A 15,965-nucleotide genomic window follows, 5' to 3' on the forward strand; every position below is an offset into this window, starting at 1 on the left:
GTCAAATCACACAGGCCTTCCCCCTCTCCCCTTCCCACAAATCCCTATCAATTATTATTGTTATTGATACAAAATACCTTTCGCTTACACATCATTTCACATCTATAAAAACTAATAAATTTGGTATATACATTTGGCAAAACTTTAATATATTGTGAAATGTGTTTATTGTTGTTTTATTTTTATTTTTATTTTGTATTTCATGTAATTGTTGCATGTCATATGCCACCGTGTTAAATAGTTTAAATAGATGAAAATGAATAAAAACTAGGTTACAAAAAAAGAAAAAGAAAAAAACAATGCCCAGCTTTCCAGCCCCTACAGGCCTGATGCAAGATTTCTTCTTTGTCAGCTGCTCCACACGCGGGAACCCAGCAGAGCAGGCAGGCGCCCGCCACCTCCTCCTTGCAGGAAGCCAAACATCATGTGGGCGCTCAAGAGAGTCCTGCAGCCCAGGCTTTTCCCCTCCTACCTCCGCCTGGCTGGCTGCAAAGAGAGGGCCATCTACGCACCACTTCTCCTTCCTGTTCCTGTGTGATCAACTCTCACACGGTTCCAGCCACAGTGTGTGGAGAGAGAGAGAGAGAGAGAGAGAGAGAGCGAGCGCAAGCAGCTGAAGCAAAGTTCATTGAGGGAAGGTGCCTCTGAGCAACTGCAGAGTGCCTTCACCTCCATTACTCAGTTACCCACAAACATGAAATTAAGGGGAGGTCTTCTAGACCTAAGGCAGGGACTCCCACAGAGCCTTAAGCACATCTGGACACATTTTTCTTTGGAAATAATTCACTACTAGCGTCTATGGGAGAGAGTGCCCTTGAGCACATGCAGATACCTCACCACTGGGTATTCTGAGCCTAGGGGGTCTTTTCTGACCTCATATGTATATGGCAGGGCCCCTCCAGTCCAGTGGGTTATTTTATTTCGCATGTGGTATCCTGCTCCATGCCACTGATGCAAGAATGGTGCATTAGTGGGAGTTTCATTCTGCACTGTTAGTTCTGAGATGCTCCCCCAGTGCTACTGTATTGCTGCCATCTGGGCACTCTTGAGGTATAGCGCACGACAAAAAAAGCAGCCACCTCTGAACATTTGTGGTATAAAAGGCTACAGGATTTCATAGAATCATAGAGTTGGAAGAGACCACAAGGGCCATCGAGTCCAACCCCCTGCCAAGCAGGAAACACCATCAGAGCACTCCTGACATATGGTTGTCAAGCCTCTGCTTAAAGACCTCCAAAGAAGGAGACTCCACCACACTCCTTGGCAGCAAATTCCACTGTCAAACAGCTCTTACTGTCAGGAAGTTCTTCATAATGTTTAGGTGGAATCTTCTTTCTTGTAGTTTGGATCCATTGCTCCGTGTCCGCTTCTCTGGAGCAGCAGAAAACAACCTTTCTCCCTCCTCTATGTGACATCCTTTTATATATTTGAACATGGCTATCATATCACCCCTTAACCTCCTCTTCTCCAGGCTAAACATGCCCAGCTCCCTTAGCCGTTCCTCAGAAGGCATCGTTTCCAGGCCTTTGACCATTTTGGTTGCCCTCCTCTGGACACGTTCCAGTTTGTCAGTGTCCTTCTTGAACTGTGGTGCCCAGAACTGGACACAGTACTCCAGGTGAGGTCTGACCAGAGCTGAATACAGTGGCACTATTACTTCCCTTGATCTAGATGCTATACTATTGATGCAGCCCAGAATTGCATTTCAGCAGGAAGTTAAGGGGGGAACACACTGATTGGAAGCAAAGCAATAAGACTACCCCCAAAGTTTTGCAGGCTGCACAAATAGTATTGAAAGTGGAATTGCATATACTGGAAAGGCCCATAATCTGCTAAAGCCTGAGACCAACATACATTTAAAGCACACCCACCAGGAACTGTAGTTTGTTAATGGTGCTGTGAGCTGTAGCCCTGTGATAGGGTAAACTAAAATTCCCAGGAATTGGGGTGTGTGGTTTAAATGTATTATGCGTCCACAACCCAGCTATTTCTTAAGAGCAATAGCAGTGAATAAGCCTTTAAAGATGCTGTGGCAATCCAATCTAAACAAAAGAAGATGGGAGCAGGAATCTCACAGAAAGGGGAACAAACTTAGCCCCTTATCTTCGTAAACTTATTTTCCATCCTTCACTCATCCCGTTCTATCTCCCACAGCCTTCCAAAGGTCTCCTCTTCCCTCACTTGCTTTAAGTCCCTTATCAAAAACCAAGTTTTCTGGGAAGCCTTAGAACTTCGATCCTTCTCTGCAATTGTATACTATCGCCAAAGTTTTGTGGTTGAAACAACCCCATATTCTTCCTTGTCCTCTCCATGCCTCCATTTCTCACCCCAACACACACACTTTCCTTGCTGTTTCCCTGTCTGTTCCAGACAGTAAGCCCCTCAGTGTAGGAATATGCCATCTCTCTTCTTAGATGGTGCTATATAAATTATAGTTTCTGTTGTTACTGTTTTTGTTTTTATTAAATGGTGGATTGACATCTGGTGTCCATCTAACTGCCCTGCAAACTGTGCTCAAATGAATTAAGATAAGAGCTAATCCACAGTTCCGCTTGAACCATGCCTGGAGAACATGAGGTGAGAAGTTTTCCCCTTGCCCCATTCCTTTCCCAGGGAAAGCCTGCTAGTCAGTGCTAAATGGGAGCAGCTGTCAATCCAGATGAAACCTGAATTGCCATTTGATCTGACTGAGTGCTAAAAAGCAGTTTTCCGGGGGGGGGGGGCAGTGGGAGAAGAGCCCTAAACACATGAGCCCTAAACGCTTACTGAACAGGAGCAGACATCCGGTTTTGCTGCTACTGGTGCAACATGGCGTTTATTCTCTCTGCACCACTCCCAGTGGTCATTCCTCCTGTGGTCACTTCTGTGGATATCTTTAAATCTTTTGCTTTTTGTTCTCCATTTTTTTTAAAAAAAACAAACAACAACAGCAGCTGTGAGGCAGGAGGCTGCCCCGATCCAGACTGAGGATACAGCATTCATTGAGGGGAAGAATTTTAATACCTTTCCTTTGGCTGCTGCACCATTTCTCTACTGAAACTCCCCCCCCCCCCCCCGCTATTTGTTGCAAATTGTAGCTCAGTTGCTTGGCTACATTACAACTGCTTTCTGTGAAATCAAAAGCCCATACGTACAGTGGTTACAAACTTAATTCGTTCCAGAGGTCTGTTCTTAACCTGAAACCGTTCTTAACCTGAGGCACGCTTTCGCTAATGGGGCCTCCTGCTGCTGCTGCTGCGCCGCCACCATATAATTTCCATTCTCATCCTGGGGCAAAGTTCTCAACTCAAGGTACTACTTCTGGGTGAGCAGAGTTTGTTACTCGAGGTGTCTGTAGATTGCTTCCGCCTGTGATGCTATTCATCCCATTCAGCGACTAATCTCTTGCCTGAAACAAGCTCAGAGCTCGGCTTGGCCGGCCTGCCTAGACGGTGCTTCCATCATTGCCTCAGCTCTCCCCAGGAGCCTTCTGGCAGCTGGGCTCCATCCAGGCCACGTGTTTGCAGCACTGCTGAGGGCCTCTTTCTTGTGCAGATGCTTTGCAGCTTAGGAATCTGCGGAATGGAGCCCAGGAGACCTCCTCTCCCCATGCTGGGCCTGCTCCAGAGAGGCCTGTGTCTCCTGCCCCACCTCCTGCCCTTCTCTTCGCCCAGGCGCTTCCTTCTTTGTACAGAAGAGATCATGTTTTCTCTTGAGCAGCGCAGGGGAAATCCAGGGGGTGGACACTGTGTTTTCTCACTCTCTGCGCAAGGAGGAAGTAGGCAGCTGAAGGGAGTTTTGAGGCAGCAGGAAGTTACCTTGTAAAGAAGGTTACATTTCCGCTTTTAACTGAGAATATGGATTTGTCGGATGGAAGTGAAGTCCCGAGGCATCTGCTGGGGACAGGTAATAAGGAAAGAGGGTTGCCAGCAGGGATGGAAGGAGCTCAACTCCAGTTCTTTCACATTCTCATTTTTCTCATCTTAAGTTCAGCTCTCTACGTTTTACAGCAATTGGTGGGGGTTTTTAACTCACAACATTTTAGTGCAAAGTTATCCTAATAAACATCTGCTATATGTAGTTTTCACTAATGTACACATTTGCCAGCAATTTCCCCTAGCATAATGCATTTTGTGCATTCTTTTCACAAATATGTTCATTTTTATGCACACTTTCCCCTAATAGGTATATTTTTGTGAAATTTTTCGGATGGCATAGCAAAATTCAAAGGAAGAAGCTGTGCTTCATTTCATAATTGTTTTGAAAAGTGCAAATTTGACAGACACGTGAATCAAAATTCTCTCCCCTTCCTAGCAACTGGCAGAGTGGGGTGTGTGTGTAGTTTTTCCAGACTTGGGGGGGGGGGGGGAATGCTGAGTAGCGGACCTTGAGCTGCTACACACCTTCGCGCTGCAGCATGGGAGAAGAGTTCATTTTTTCTCTGTAAGGAGACAAACCAGGAAAGTGGCTGGAAAACCCCTCCTGACTCTCAGCCCTTGTGCTGTCACACATTTCTATGGTAACCACTTCTCCAAATGTTAGAGATTTCAGGAGCAGCCTTTTACAGGATTTGTTTCCTTATAATTAAAAAGTACGGCAGTCTTTATGGGTTTTGGGTCTTGCTTGGTGGGGGTGGTTTTTTGGGGGTAATTTCTGTTTATTTGCAAATATGCAAGTTGAAAAGGAGGAAGCTGTCACAGAGTCAGTGTTGGTCTTGCAGGCAGCTTAGTTTCATTAATAAGCATCTTCCATATCTTTGGAATTCACACACACACACTGGCTTTTTCTTACCAGGCAGCTGAAAAAGCTCTAACGTCTTCTTCATTTGCCGGCTACTTTCAGGGCTTATACACAGGAGAGTTTCATGTGGATTTGTGTTTTTTTAAAAAAGAATTTTTATTAAGGTTTCAACAAATTTTATCATGACAAAACAAAACAAAACAACACAATTACAAACAAAAAACAACATAAGACATAAAAAAGAAAAATATACAAATTCAAATCTTAATTTCTTGTTGCTTACTTTCCCGACTTCCTCACACCTCCCCTTTCTGTATTCCAATTTCTAATTTATTTTCAGCAAATCCTTCCTCTATTTTAACTAATTTTAATATTGCTTATTTTCTTTTAAATTAACCATTACCGCTACTAACCACTTATCTTCCAGTCCCCATCATTTTAACATTGATTAATTTTACTATATTTCTTTAGTTCTTACTCAGAAAACATCTTTACATATTCCTTTCAACTATGTCACTAATGCCACACTAACTTTATATCCTGCATCACTTTAACATTCAAATAGTTTGCAATGTTTTTGCAGATAGTCCTTAAATTTCTTCCAATCGAGAGTTTCATGTGGATTTGGAGCTGTTTATGTCATTAAGGTTGTGGTTATGATTATGATTTGCTCTGTCCCCATGATGTCCTCCTCATTTGGTCCATGGCAGCCACTGCTCCAGGCTCTTCCAATGGCCAGCCTCTCTTCCTCTGTCTCTTAGGACTGCAGCTGCCCTTGAGCTTTTGGACTCACATGTTACAATCCAATTTAGAATCATGTTATCAGCTCAGAGGACCCTTCTTTCCTTTTTTGTTTTCCCCACCTGCACCCTGGCCCTGCAAACAACTTTAATTAAATATGTTTCAGAGGCATTACAATAAGACCTCCATGCCTCTTTGCACACCAGCACAGCTTCAAGCTTCCACAGCGTATGGGAAGGAAATAAATGTTCTATTTAAAATAATAATAATGAGACATTATTAAGTGACTATCTCAGGAAGCAGATTGTCAGATTGTTATTGAAGGCAGCAAAGTAAGGGGAAAGGCCAAGTGACCCACAGGACATGCCCACAATCTATGCAGAAATTATCCTGCGTGTGCTTCTGTTAAACAGCTAGTTCACACAACACACCAGCAGCTCTGAGCATGTGGCAAATTCAGAACAGGTTAGAACGGAGTGTGCAGCAAGAGCAGTCATCCAATTGCACCCCATCCCATAGCCAGATCAACTTTCAAAGACTGAAAAAAGGCAGGTCTCATGGGTGCATTGACATTTGATCAGGTGATATATGCCATTATCTGCTAGCAATGCCCTTCTGAGGACAGAGACAAGTCTCCATGCAGAAGAATGAATGGACACAAATCTGACATCAGAAATGGCCAGGACCAGCCAACACATGAGACAAGGTGAAGACAATTGAATATAAATATAGATGGGAAACGGCTATGTATAGTGAATACTTATCTACTTTTAAAAATTTTCACCTATGATCCTTTTCTTTTACTTCTTTATTTTTTCTTTGTTCTTTTTTTCTCTGATATCTTATCTTTCATTTCACTCCTTTATTGTGAATAGCATTTTATAGAGGTATAAATAACTGTAAATATTAAAAGAGGCAAAGTATTCTCTAATTTTTTTCCTTGGTTATATGTATTTTCTTTTTCCTTTGTATTTTCTTTTGTTGTAAATATGTATGTTTTCTAATTTGTACTTAATAAAAATTAATTAAAAAGAGAGAGGGGGGGGGACAAGGTGAAGTGACCATCTTGGGTGGCAGGATCCGCAGGGGCAGCAGATCCGGCCTTCAAGGAATGCATCGCCTGCTGCTGCTACCACCATGGTGGCAACGCCTGCTGTGGTGTGAGCTGAGAGGCTGGATCTGCTGCCTCCTGGACAGCCCTGCCCCCTGCTGTGGCCTTTCCGTGATTAGGAGGTGCTGCTGGTCTCCCACCCCCCTTGTTCCTGATAAAGATCTTTATTCCCCTCTTGTCCCTAATGTACTCCCCACCCCCTTCTTTCCTGTTGCTGGAGGCGCCGTTTTGTGATTTGCTTTACATCCCGCCCTGGACATAGCGAATATTCAAAAGTCATTGGGGGAGCATTCCAACCTCCCAAGACATCCAAGGCCTATGAGTGAGAAGTGTCATTGTCATTGGCGGACGCCATGTTTTCTCAGTACCTGCTCACTGTGTTAATATACAAAACTCCCGGGGCATTTTGATCAGGGGGAATTTAGTCCTTAGTACCCAAGTTTTCTTGGGGCTTAGTATCACTACCCACAATGATTCTGTGTAGGACAAGAATTTTTAACAGATTATACATATTAATTGACTTAACCAATACCAGGATGTCTATATTATCAAGAACTGTTTCGCGAATTACCAATGGTACTTAGGAAATTACCATTGTCTCTATTTTTCTACATTTCCTTTCCTTCTGACCTCACAATCTCCCCACTCCCACAGAAAACCCCTACATGTACTCAGGATAAAATTTCATTACGTAGTGGTGGACCTTAGCATCTCAAATTCCAGTGGTGTCCTTGTGATGCCAAAATTTGACGTCCCACCTGCCTCTGGTGCTCCATTTGAAATACTAGTTGTGGAATCTCCCGCAGCACCTTCAAGGCTCCATGCCCAGTGTGAGCGAACCAGTCATGCTCCCCTAAATCCGCTTCTGACTTCATATGTATGTGTACTCTATCCACAGCAGAAAAGCTTGACTGCTCAGGCAGCACAAGAGAGTCGGAGCTCTGACGTCTGGATCCAGGCTCGAGGGACCTTTGGCCCAGGGTCTGCCAGCACACCTGTTTCCCTGGCTTTGTGTGCAAGCACTTCCTGGGCATGCACACACTTGCCCCCTAGGCGGGCACTTGCTCAGAGGAGCCCTGAAGCTGCCACTCGCTTCTGGGAATGTCTTCCAGGGTAGGCAATGTCAAAAGTCTATATAAGGGCTTGCACACTATTGTTCTGGGTTCCTCCTCCCTCCTGTGTGTGGGGAGTGGGGACCCTGTTGCAACAGTTAATAAAGATCAGGCTTACTAGCTTCTCCCTATTCTCTGGTTGGCCTCTGTTATTTTCTCCTTCTGATAAGGCACCCACTTAAGGACTCTATGTGGGCTCTTAGATACCCCATAAGGGAAAAGGATCAGTTTTTCTTATAACAGTAGGAACAAAGAGGAATCGGGGGGGGGGGGGGCTAGCCTTTAGTCCTGGAGAAGCTCATTCCACTTTGAACTGCTGTTCTTGCTCTAACAGCTGAAACAGAGTATTCCTCCCAGTCATTAATTAAGCACTTTTCCATGGTCAGCTGGGGAGAAGGGGAGAGGTCATTTTAAAAAACAGATTATTATTTTTCCAGAGGAAGCTCTTTCACTCCAGGCTGATACAGCAGCTTTACCATTTTCAAAAGAAAGTCTTTTGTGTGGTCAACTATTACAGCATTTTAGTTTGGATCAGGATCTTATTTCTTGCTGGGGGAGGTGCTTTGCGAGGGAGAATTAGGCTTCAGGGTTTCTAAGAATTTACTAGCCTCCTTAAGAAAAAACCTCTCCATAAAACGTCTTTCCAGGAAGGTCCTAGTATGACAGATGGTCCTTCCCTGATGCCAGAGTGCATAGTGGGTACCTGATGACACAAGTGGGCGCTGATTCATCAGCAGGGCCCAATTAGATGTGAGATTAATTGCATGATTTTTTAGGGAGATACTGGGAATTGGTGGCGGGGGTGGAGTTTACCTCTTTGTCTCCCTGACGCAATGCTCCTGACAAAATCATCACTCATTGGTTCCAACAAAGGCTTCCTTGAAATGCAAATGGCAGCTTCAAGGGGGAAGGGTTTGTGGACCCTGCAGGGGCTTAGCGTGTGCCCCAGGAAGAGCAGGCACGCGGCGGGCGGGAGCGGAGGGAGCCCACCCCACCAGCCCAGCCTTCCCCGCTGCTTCAGGGCACACTGGCCCTGCCTTGGCAGCCCCCCAGGTACCCCAGCAGCAGCACTGGCATGCTGCGGGGGTCTCGCTTGGAAACACGGGGGAAGCGGTCCTTTGCTCCGGCCAGCCCGAGTCTGCCTCCTTCTTTGGCGAGCACATGGGCAGGGGTCACTCTGGCGAGGTGCCCGGGCGCAGGCAGGGAGTGCTGTGTTGCTGTTCAAAACCCTAACCTTAAACAGTAGGTATACTTAGATGTAGAAGAGGCTTTTATGAAAAGGTTTCAAATGCAGCAAGATACAGTAAAATATTATAAAATTTAATTTCTTTGGAGCCTTCCCACTTAACCCCACCGCAACTCATCAGCCCCACTCCTCCCTTCCCCACTGCTTGCTTGCATCTGGGCATCTGATCGGCAGCCGCTGTGAGAAGAGGGTGCTGGACTAGCTGGGCCCGGGGGGCTTGCGCTTAGCATAAGATCCTTCTGGATTTGGATAGTTGGGGTCATGTTCTTTGTAAGAGCAACGAATCACAGAATTGTGGTGATGGAGGGCCCCCCTAGGGAAATCTGGCCAAACCCCACGGCTTTGTATATTGTAATACATATTTGTGTTCATTTGTGACTGCATTAGTCTTTTAATGGTTTAACTCTCAGTTCTTTTTGAAGAGGGGAGGTGCATTGTGGTCCTGCCAGTTTAGCCGTCCTCTAAGGAAAGAAAGGGACGCTGGTGGCGCTGTGGTCTAAACCACAGAGCCAAGGGCTTGCCGATCAGAAGGTCGGCGGTTCAAATCCCCGTGACGGGGTGAGCTCCCGTTGCTCGGTCCCTGCTCCTGCCAACCTAGCAGTTCGAAAGCACGTCAAAGTGCAAGGAGATAAATAGGTATCGCTCTGCTGGGAAGGTAAACAGCGTTTCCATGCGCTGCTCTGGTTCACCAGAAGCGGCTTCGTCATGCTGGCCACGCTGACCACTGTCTCCACTGATATTTATCTTGGTGATGGAAGTCTTGAACAATCAGATAAGAAGGGATCAGCTTGTTAAAGGCATCACTCTGGGAAACAAAACATATAAAATTAAAGCTTTCGCGGACGATCTACTTGTTATGACTGAAAACCCTAAAGAAAGTCTGAAAAGAGTGCTGGAACTGATTAAAAATTTGGAGAAGTGGCAGGCTTTAAGCTGAACATAACAAAAACAAAAATGCTTGTTAAAAATGTAACTACAGAAGAAAAGGACGACTTAGAAAAAATATTGGGCCTGAAAATCTCTTCAAAAGCGAAATACTTGGGTATTTGGATCACCCCCAAGAACATTAACTTATTTCAGGATAATTACACCAAAACTTGAGATTAGAAAAAACTTGGTAACCTGGAGTAAACTAAAATTAACATTTCTGGGTAGGATTTCCATTATAAACATGAATGTGCTTCCAAAATTAATCTTTTTATTTCAAATGATTCCGATACTGGGTGAAGCAGGTTGTCTCAAGATATGGCAAAGAGAAATTTCCAAATTTCTGTGGGAAGGGAAGAAACCCAGGATTAAACACCTGATCTTAATAGACATAAAAGAGAGAGGAGGTTTTTCCCTACCCGATCTAAAACTTTATTACGAGGCAGCCTGTTTCACCTGGCTAAAAGATTGGTGCACCTTGCAGGATCCGGACCTCCTGGACCTGGAAGGTTTTCACAACCGTTGGGGACGGCACGCCTACCTAATATATGGAAAAGTGAAAATTCATAAAAATTTTACCAACCATATAATAAGAAAGTCACTCTTTGCTGTATGGGAAAAATATAAAGACCTGATGGAGCCTAAAGTCCCATGGTGGACTTCTCCAGTAGAAGCCATAGCAGTAAAATGGAAAAATACTCAGGAAAGCTGGCCAACATATAAAATACTTCTAAAAAATGAAGATAACCAAATAAAATTTTAAAAAATTGAGGAAATAAGAGAACACATTTCAGACTGGTTCCAATACCATCAGTTATTTGAAAAATTTAAATCTGACAAACAAAAGGGGTTCTCAGTAGATATTTCCCGATTCGAATCTGATCTTGTAAATTCTAAAAGAAAACCTCTTTCCAAAACTTACCGACTCCTCCTTGACTGGACAGTCAAGGAGGAGGAAGTAACAGTGGCAATGGTGAGGTGGTCCCAGGATTTTGGCCATACAATAACCATGGCCCAATGGGAAAATTTATGGAAGATCAATTGGAAATTCACAAACTGTTACACGATTAGAGAGAACTTTCAAAAAATGCAACATCGATGGTATCTAACACCATGGAAACTTTCGAAAATGTATAAAAATGTGTCAAGTTGGAGATGCGGAGACTCGGGAACATTCTATCATATGTGGTGGACATGTAGGAAAATACAGGTATTCTGGGAGAGTATACATGCAGAACTGCAAAAAATACTAAAGATCTCTTTCAATAAAAAACCAGAGGCCTACCTCCTGGGAATAACAGATTTGGATATTCCACAAAAGAGGAAGGGTATCTTTTTATATGCGACGGCAGCAGCAAGAGTTTTGATCGCAGCAAAATGGAAGAGTAATGAAATCCCCTCTATACAAGATTGGATCCAAAAGCTGACAGAATATGCCGAATTAGATGGTTTATCAGAAAAAATAAAGAATAAATCAAAACAGGAATTTGTTTCTAAATGGGAGGTTTTCAAAGAATATCTGAAAAATAAATATAGTAGTTTAAATTCTGTTGCAGCATTCAAGGAACTTCAGTAATAGTTGCTAGGTAGATAGAAGAAATTAGATTTATTGAGAATAAGTTTAATTATGAAAAAAATGTGTATGGGCAATAAGCAATATGAATTTGAAATATGGAACAGACGGGAAGTTGGGTCTTTAGTGTTAAGACCAATAGATGTTTTATTGTTTGCCAAGAAAATTATGTGTCTATGGTTATTTTTGTAATTTGTGTGTAATTTGGTATTTGTGTTTTTTTGTGTGTTTTTTCCTTGTTGTATAAATAAATAAAGAAAAAAGAAAAAAGAAAAAAGAAGGTCGGCGGTTCAAATCCCCGCGATGGGGTGAGCTCCCGTTGCTCGGTCCCTGCTCCTGCCAACCTAGCAGTTTGAAAGCACATCAAAGTGCAAGGAGATAAATAGGTACCGCTCTGGTGGGAAGGTAAACAGCGTTTCCATGCGCTGCTCTGGTTCACCAGAAGCGGCTTCGTCATGCTGGCCACATGACCCGGAAGCTGTATGCTGGCTCCCTTGGCCAATAAAGCGAGATGAGCGCCGCAACCCCAGAGTCATCTGCAACTGGACCTAATGATCAGGGGTCCCTTTACCTTTAAGGAAAGAAAACTACTAAGGCTACAAATGCTGTTGCTCCTGCTACCAATTTGAGCATCTGTTTGCAGGGTTATGCTCACCTCACGCTAGAGCTGGAAACACAACACTAAGGTGGAACTGCATGGTACAATCTGTGACAATCTGGCAGGGGAGAGGAAAACACACACAAACAGAAAATGAAAAAATGGTGTTTTGCACCAGTGTATCTGAAAAGTTCCTCCTGCCTAACTGTCACTGTGGTAGTATATCTGGTGAATCTCAAGTGCAGGATTGTGTCCTAAGTCACTGGTCTGATATATTTGTTGCAATCTAAGAGACTTCTGCCACATCCAAGCTAATTCTCTTAAAAATCAAATAGTTATTTCAGTTTCAAAGGGCAATTCAATATAAACACAGAACAGCATTAGCAAATGAGGCAGGAATGGACTGTTGTCTTGCAGGCTTCCGGTGGGGGTGGGGGAAAGGAGAACTGTGCTTTTTCTAGTAGGGAGAAAATCCAGTATCTAAATAAGCCAGCTCAGTCTCCTGTTCCGGAAATATTTGTTTGATGCAGAACTGATATTTAACTCTGCCTTCGCAAATTCAAAAAGGGGGGTGGGGGGGCAGCAATTATTTCTTCCTGGTTTTGAGCCAATCTTCAACTATCACTGGGAAATTGTCGGAATATAAGTAGATGCCAATGTCCTTGATAAAGACTATTTAAGGCTCACAAACTTTCCACAGAATTTCCCAGGTTGGCTAAGTATTTTCCACAAGTCATTTCTTTGTCCCTTTAAACAAACATCCAGGGAGCAATTTTTAAGGGATACATATGACACAAAGAGATTCGGAACACTTTGTTGAGAAATTCTGTTTGCTGGAGAGGGAAAGACAGCTCTTTGCTGAAAGGGAAACTGAGTGTTTCATTCACTTCAACAAAATTCCCGAGAAATTAGTCAACTGAGAAAATCCCATGGAAATTCCCTGAGGTCTCAAATTTTGTATGTAAGAATGGGTCACTTAAAAATTGCTGGGGGTGTTGGAATCATAGAATATATATTTATAATAATTTTGTAATAGTAACTTTGTATTCATGTGACATTTTAAAAAGAAGCATATTTTTGTAATACTCTGTCTACGGTAAGTGCCTGTTGTCACTTCAGTTTTTGTATACCACGTAGAGATTTTTAAATAAATTCAGCAATGTAGACATTAAATAATCAATAATAAGCTGTTCAATCATAGAATTGTAGAGTTGGAAAAGCTGCGAACACGTTCTTCTCTGGCAAAAGAACGAGAGTCCTGGGGACACCCGAGGCCAGGCCCCTGCCCCTTGATGCCACCTCCTCTCCCAGTCCTCTCCCTCGGGCCACTCCAGTCCCTGGGCTCGGCGCTTTCTTCCCCTGGGGCTTCCCCAACTGGTGTCTCACGCCGTTCCTTTGTCCAACCAGCCCTGGACAGTTTTTTGGAAATTACTGAGCGGACTTCAGCCTTCTGCTAAGGCGATCATTCTCGCAGGGGAGGTATTTGGGCTTGCTAGATGGAATGATCCTTTTGCTGTCCCCCTCTGCTGCCAGGAGAAGGTTTTCGAAGGTGGCTGCTGATTTTGCCACTGGATTGTTTCAGAAGGCGTGTAGTTGATGATGTGTTAGCCAAGGTATTTGGATGTCCCCTACTTTGTCTTGTATTTCTTGTGTTGGTATGGGCTTGTTGTTTTGTAGAAGTCTTTTAGACAGTGTAGGCCTTTGACTTGCCAGGTTTTGGAATCGTGGGTAATTGGCCAGGGGGGTTAGTGGGGATGGGGAGAGTTGGCCTAATTTTCCTTTCCATGCCTTAAGCCGGGACTTGTGGATAGTTCAATCTTTTGAACATTTAAACAAATAATTAGGAGAGACACGTTGGAAAGAGGGTGTGGGATTTTTAGAATAGCTAAAAGAAGCAGGCATGGGTTTAGAAAGGTTGTGAAACACGGATGAAACAGATGCTGTCTGCAAGGTCAACGCAAGTTATTTTGCCACTAGCAGCAAAACAGAAAATGGAGTTTCCCCTCCTCGTCCTCTGCAGTCCACCCCCATTTCGACCCCCAGCTGCCACACCTCCTTCCCCCCACAGCCTGAGGGAAGCCCCATCCCACTGAAGGCAGTGAGCAATGAAGAGGCAGCCCCAGAGGAGCCGGCGGAGGCAGCAACTCATGTGCCCCCAGCCTCATGGCAGGCCCCCCCCCCCTTGGCGGTCTGCTTCTCATTTCCAAAGAATTTGTTTAAAGAAAACCCCCTCACACAAAATTGTCACAAGTCAACGGAAAATTCTCTCCAGTCTATGTAGGAGAGCTGCCCCTAAGCAAGGTAGAGGGAGAAGGCGGGGGTGGCGGGGGGGGGGGCAGGTTTCACACTAGGCACTGAATATTACACTTGGCTAGATTACAGCAAATAGAGTCATGCAGTTTTCTTTTAACCCCACGGCTCCCCCCGGTGGTAGTCGCAAGAAAGCCAAGGAAGCTAAAACAGCCAAGACTCTTGTGGCACCTGAAAGACTAACCCAGCGGTTCCTAGGCGCTGCGTGCAAGGGGGGGGGGCCTGGGTGCTCCAGCCACCACACCATTCCCCGTGAAGGGGCCTGGCACCCACAGCTTTTTGCACCAGGGGCGCGCATGCCAAGGAGGGTGGGACACCCCAGTGAGAATGCTGCCTTGGCAGCATCCTTGCGCAGCACGGCCCAGTTGAGGTGAGGGGCAGCAGCACAGCCACAACTCTCCTCCTTCTCTCCGCCTCTCGGGTCATGCCTGACCCAGGAGCGCAGCTGCGGCTGGGCCTGAGGGAGCTGGCAACTCCCATGCATGCAGCCCTGTGCTGGAGAGAGGTGGGGTGGCAACACGGCTGCCGCTGCCTCTCCTCCTCCTCCTCTCAGGGCAGGGCAGGAGAGGAGTGCCTTGGCCGCAGTGCTGCCGCTGCCGCCTCTCCTCCACTCTGGCCCCGGGTCAGGCCTGACCCAGAGCGGAACTGCTGCTGGGAACGAGGAGGCAGTCTCCAGAGACCGGGGGGGGGGGCTGATCACGCCCCCTCTCAAAATGCGTGTGATGTCAGCTCATGCCATGGATGTGTCGACATCAGGCATCCATGCACCCACGTTGTGTGCAGCCCCCGGCCCCCACAGTCCCTTGCTCCCTTGACCATCCACAGTCCCTCCATGGCTGCCCCGTGCACTGCAGGCCTGGAAGTGGAGATTTCCCCGTTCTGCCCCATTCTGCCCAGACCCCTTTTGGCACCATTTTCGGCGCTTGTGTAAGTGGGAACACGTGTGAATGGCAACACAAGCCACTGCTCTCCACACGGCAGCCCCAACCTGCCTTTCACAAAATTAGTGTGCTCGTGGGGGTGGGGCTGGAGAGGGCAAAACAAGATTAAGATCAGAAGCAGAAATATTTTGTCACTGCCAGGGGAAGGAAAGCAAGAAACACACAGCACACATGCAGACATGGTCCTTTCCTGCAGCGTTCCCCCTGTCCCCATAAACTGGGTGACTGTTAAGGAGGAGCAGGGATGCCTATGTTTTCAATTAAACTGTTCAAGATGAGCTTTAAATTCTGCTCAGCACCGTGCTTTTAAATGCAAGTGGTAAGCTAATCCTTTTGACTGATACCTCACACACATGGGCCTGTAGGGTGATAAAATATAGTTCATTATATTCCCACACCTACCTAATACAACCCATCAGCCATTGTCACCAAAATGCTGGACAATGAGAGCAGATTTACTTCTATAGAGCAGCTGCCCCCATATTTAACCCTGGCAACTCCAAAAGGGAAAGATTAAGAAATGTAGTTTTTCTACAAGCAAATGTAGTTGTTATGTACTGAAGTTCTCACCCTAGGCCAGCAGGGGGATACTGTAGACTGTTTTCATTCAGGTCCACATATGCAAATAAGGGATTGAAAGTGACGTTCAGTGATTGGATAGTTACAGAAAATGGTTACTGATGCATT

At 45.2% G+C, this 15,965-nt stretch overlaps 1 long non-coding RNA gene across 1 annotated transcript; it reads left to right on the forward strand.

Annotated features, from left to right (window-relative positions):
• The first annotated feature begins 607 nt into the window (after positions 1-607).
• On the forward strand, positions 608-2,905 carry LOC310835424. Its single transcript, XR_014559663.1, has 2 exons — positions 608-1,129; positions 1,722-2,905. It is a non-coding gene; the product is annotated as an uncharacterized lncRNA (long non-coding RNA).
• The last annotated feature ends 13,060 nt before the right edge of the window (positions 2,906-15,965 follow it).

The sequence above is a fragment of the Podarcis gaigeae genome (assembly GCF_964106915.1).
Source record: "Podarcis gaigeae genome assembly, chromosome: 17".
NCBI lineage: Eukaryota > Metazoa > Chordata > Lepidosauria > Squamata > Lacertidae > Podarcis > Podarcis gaigeae.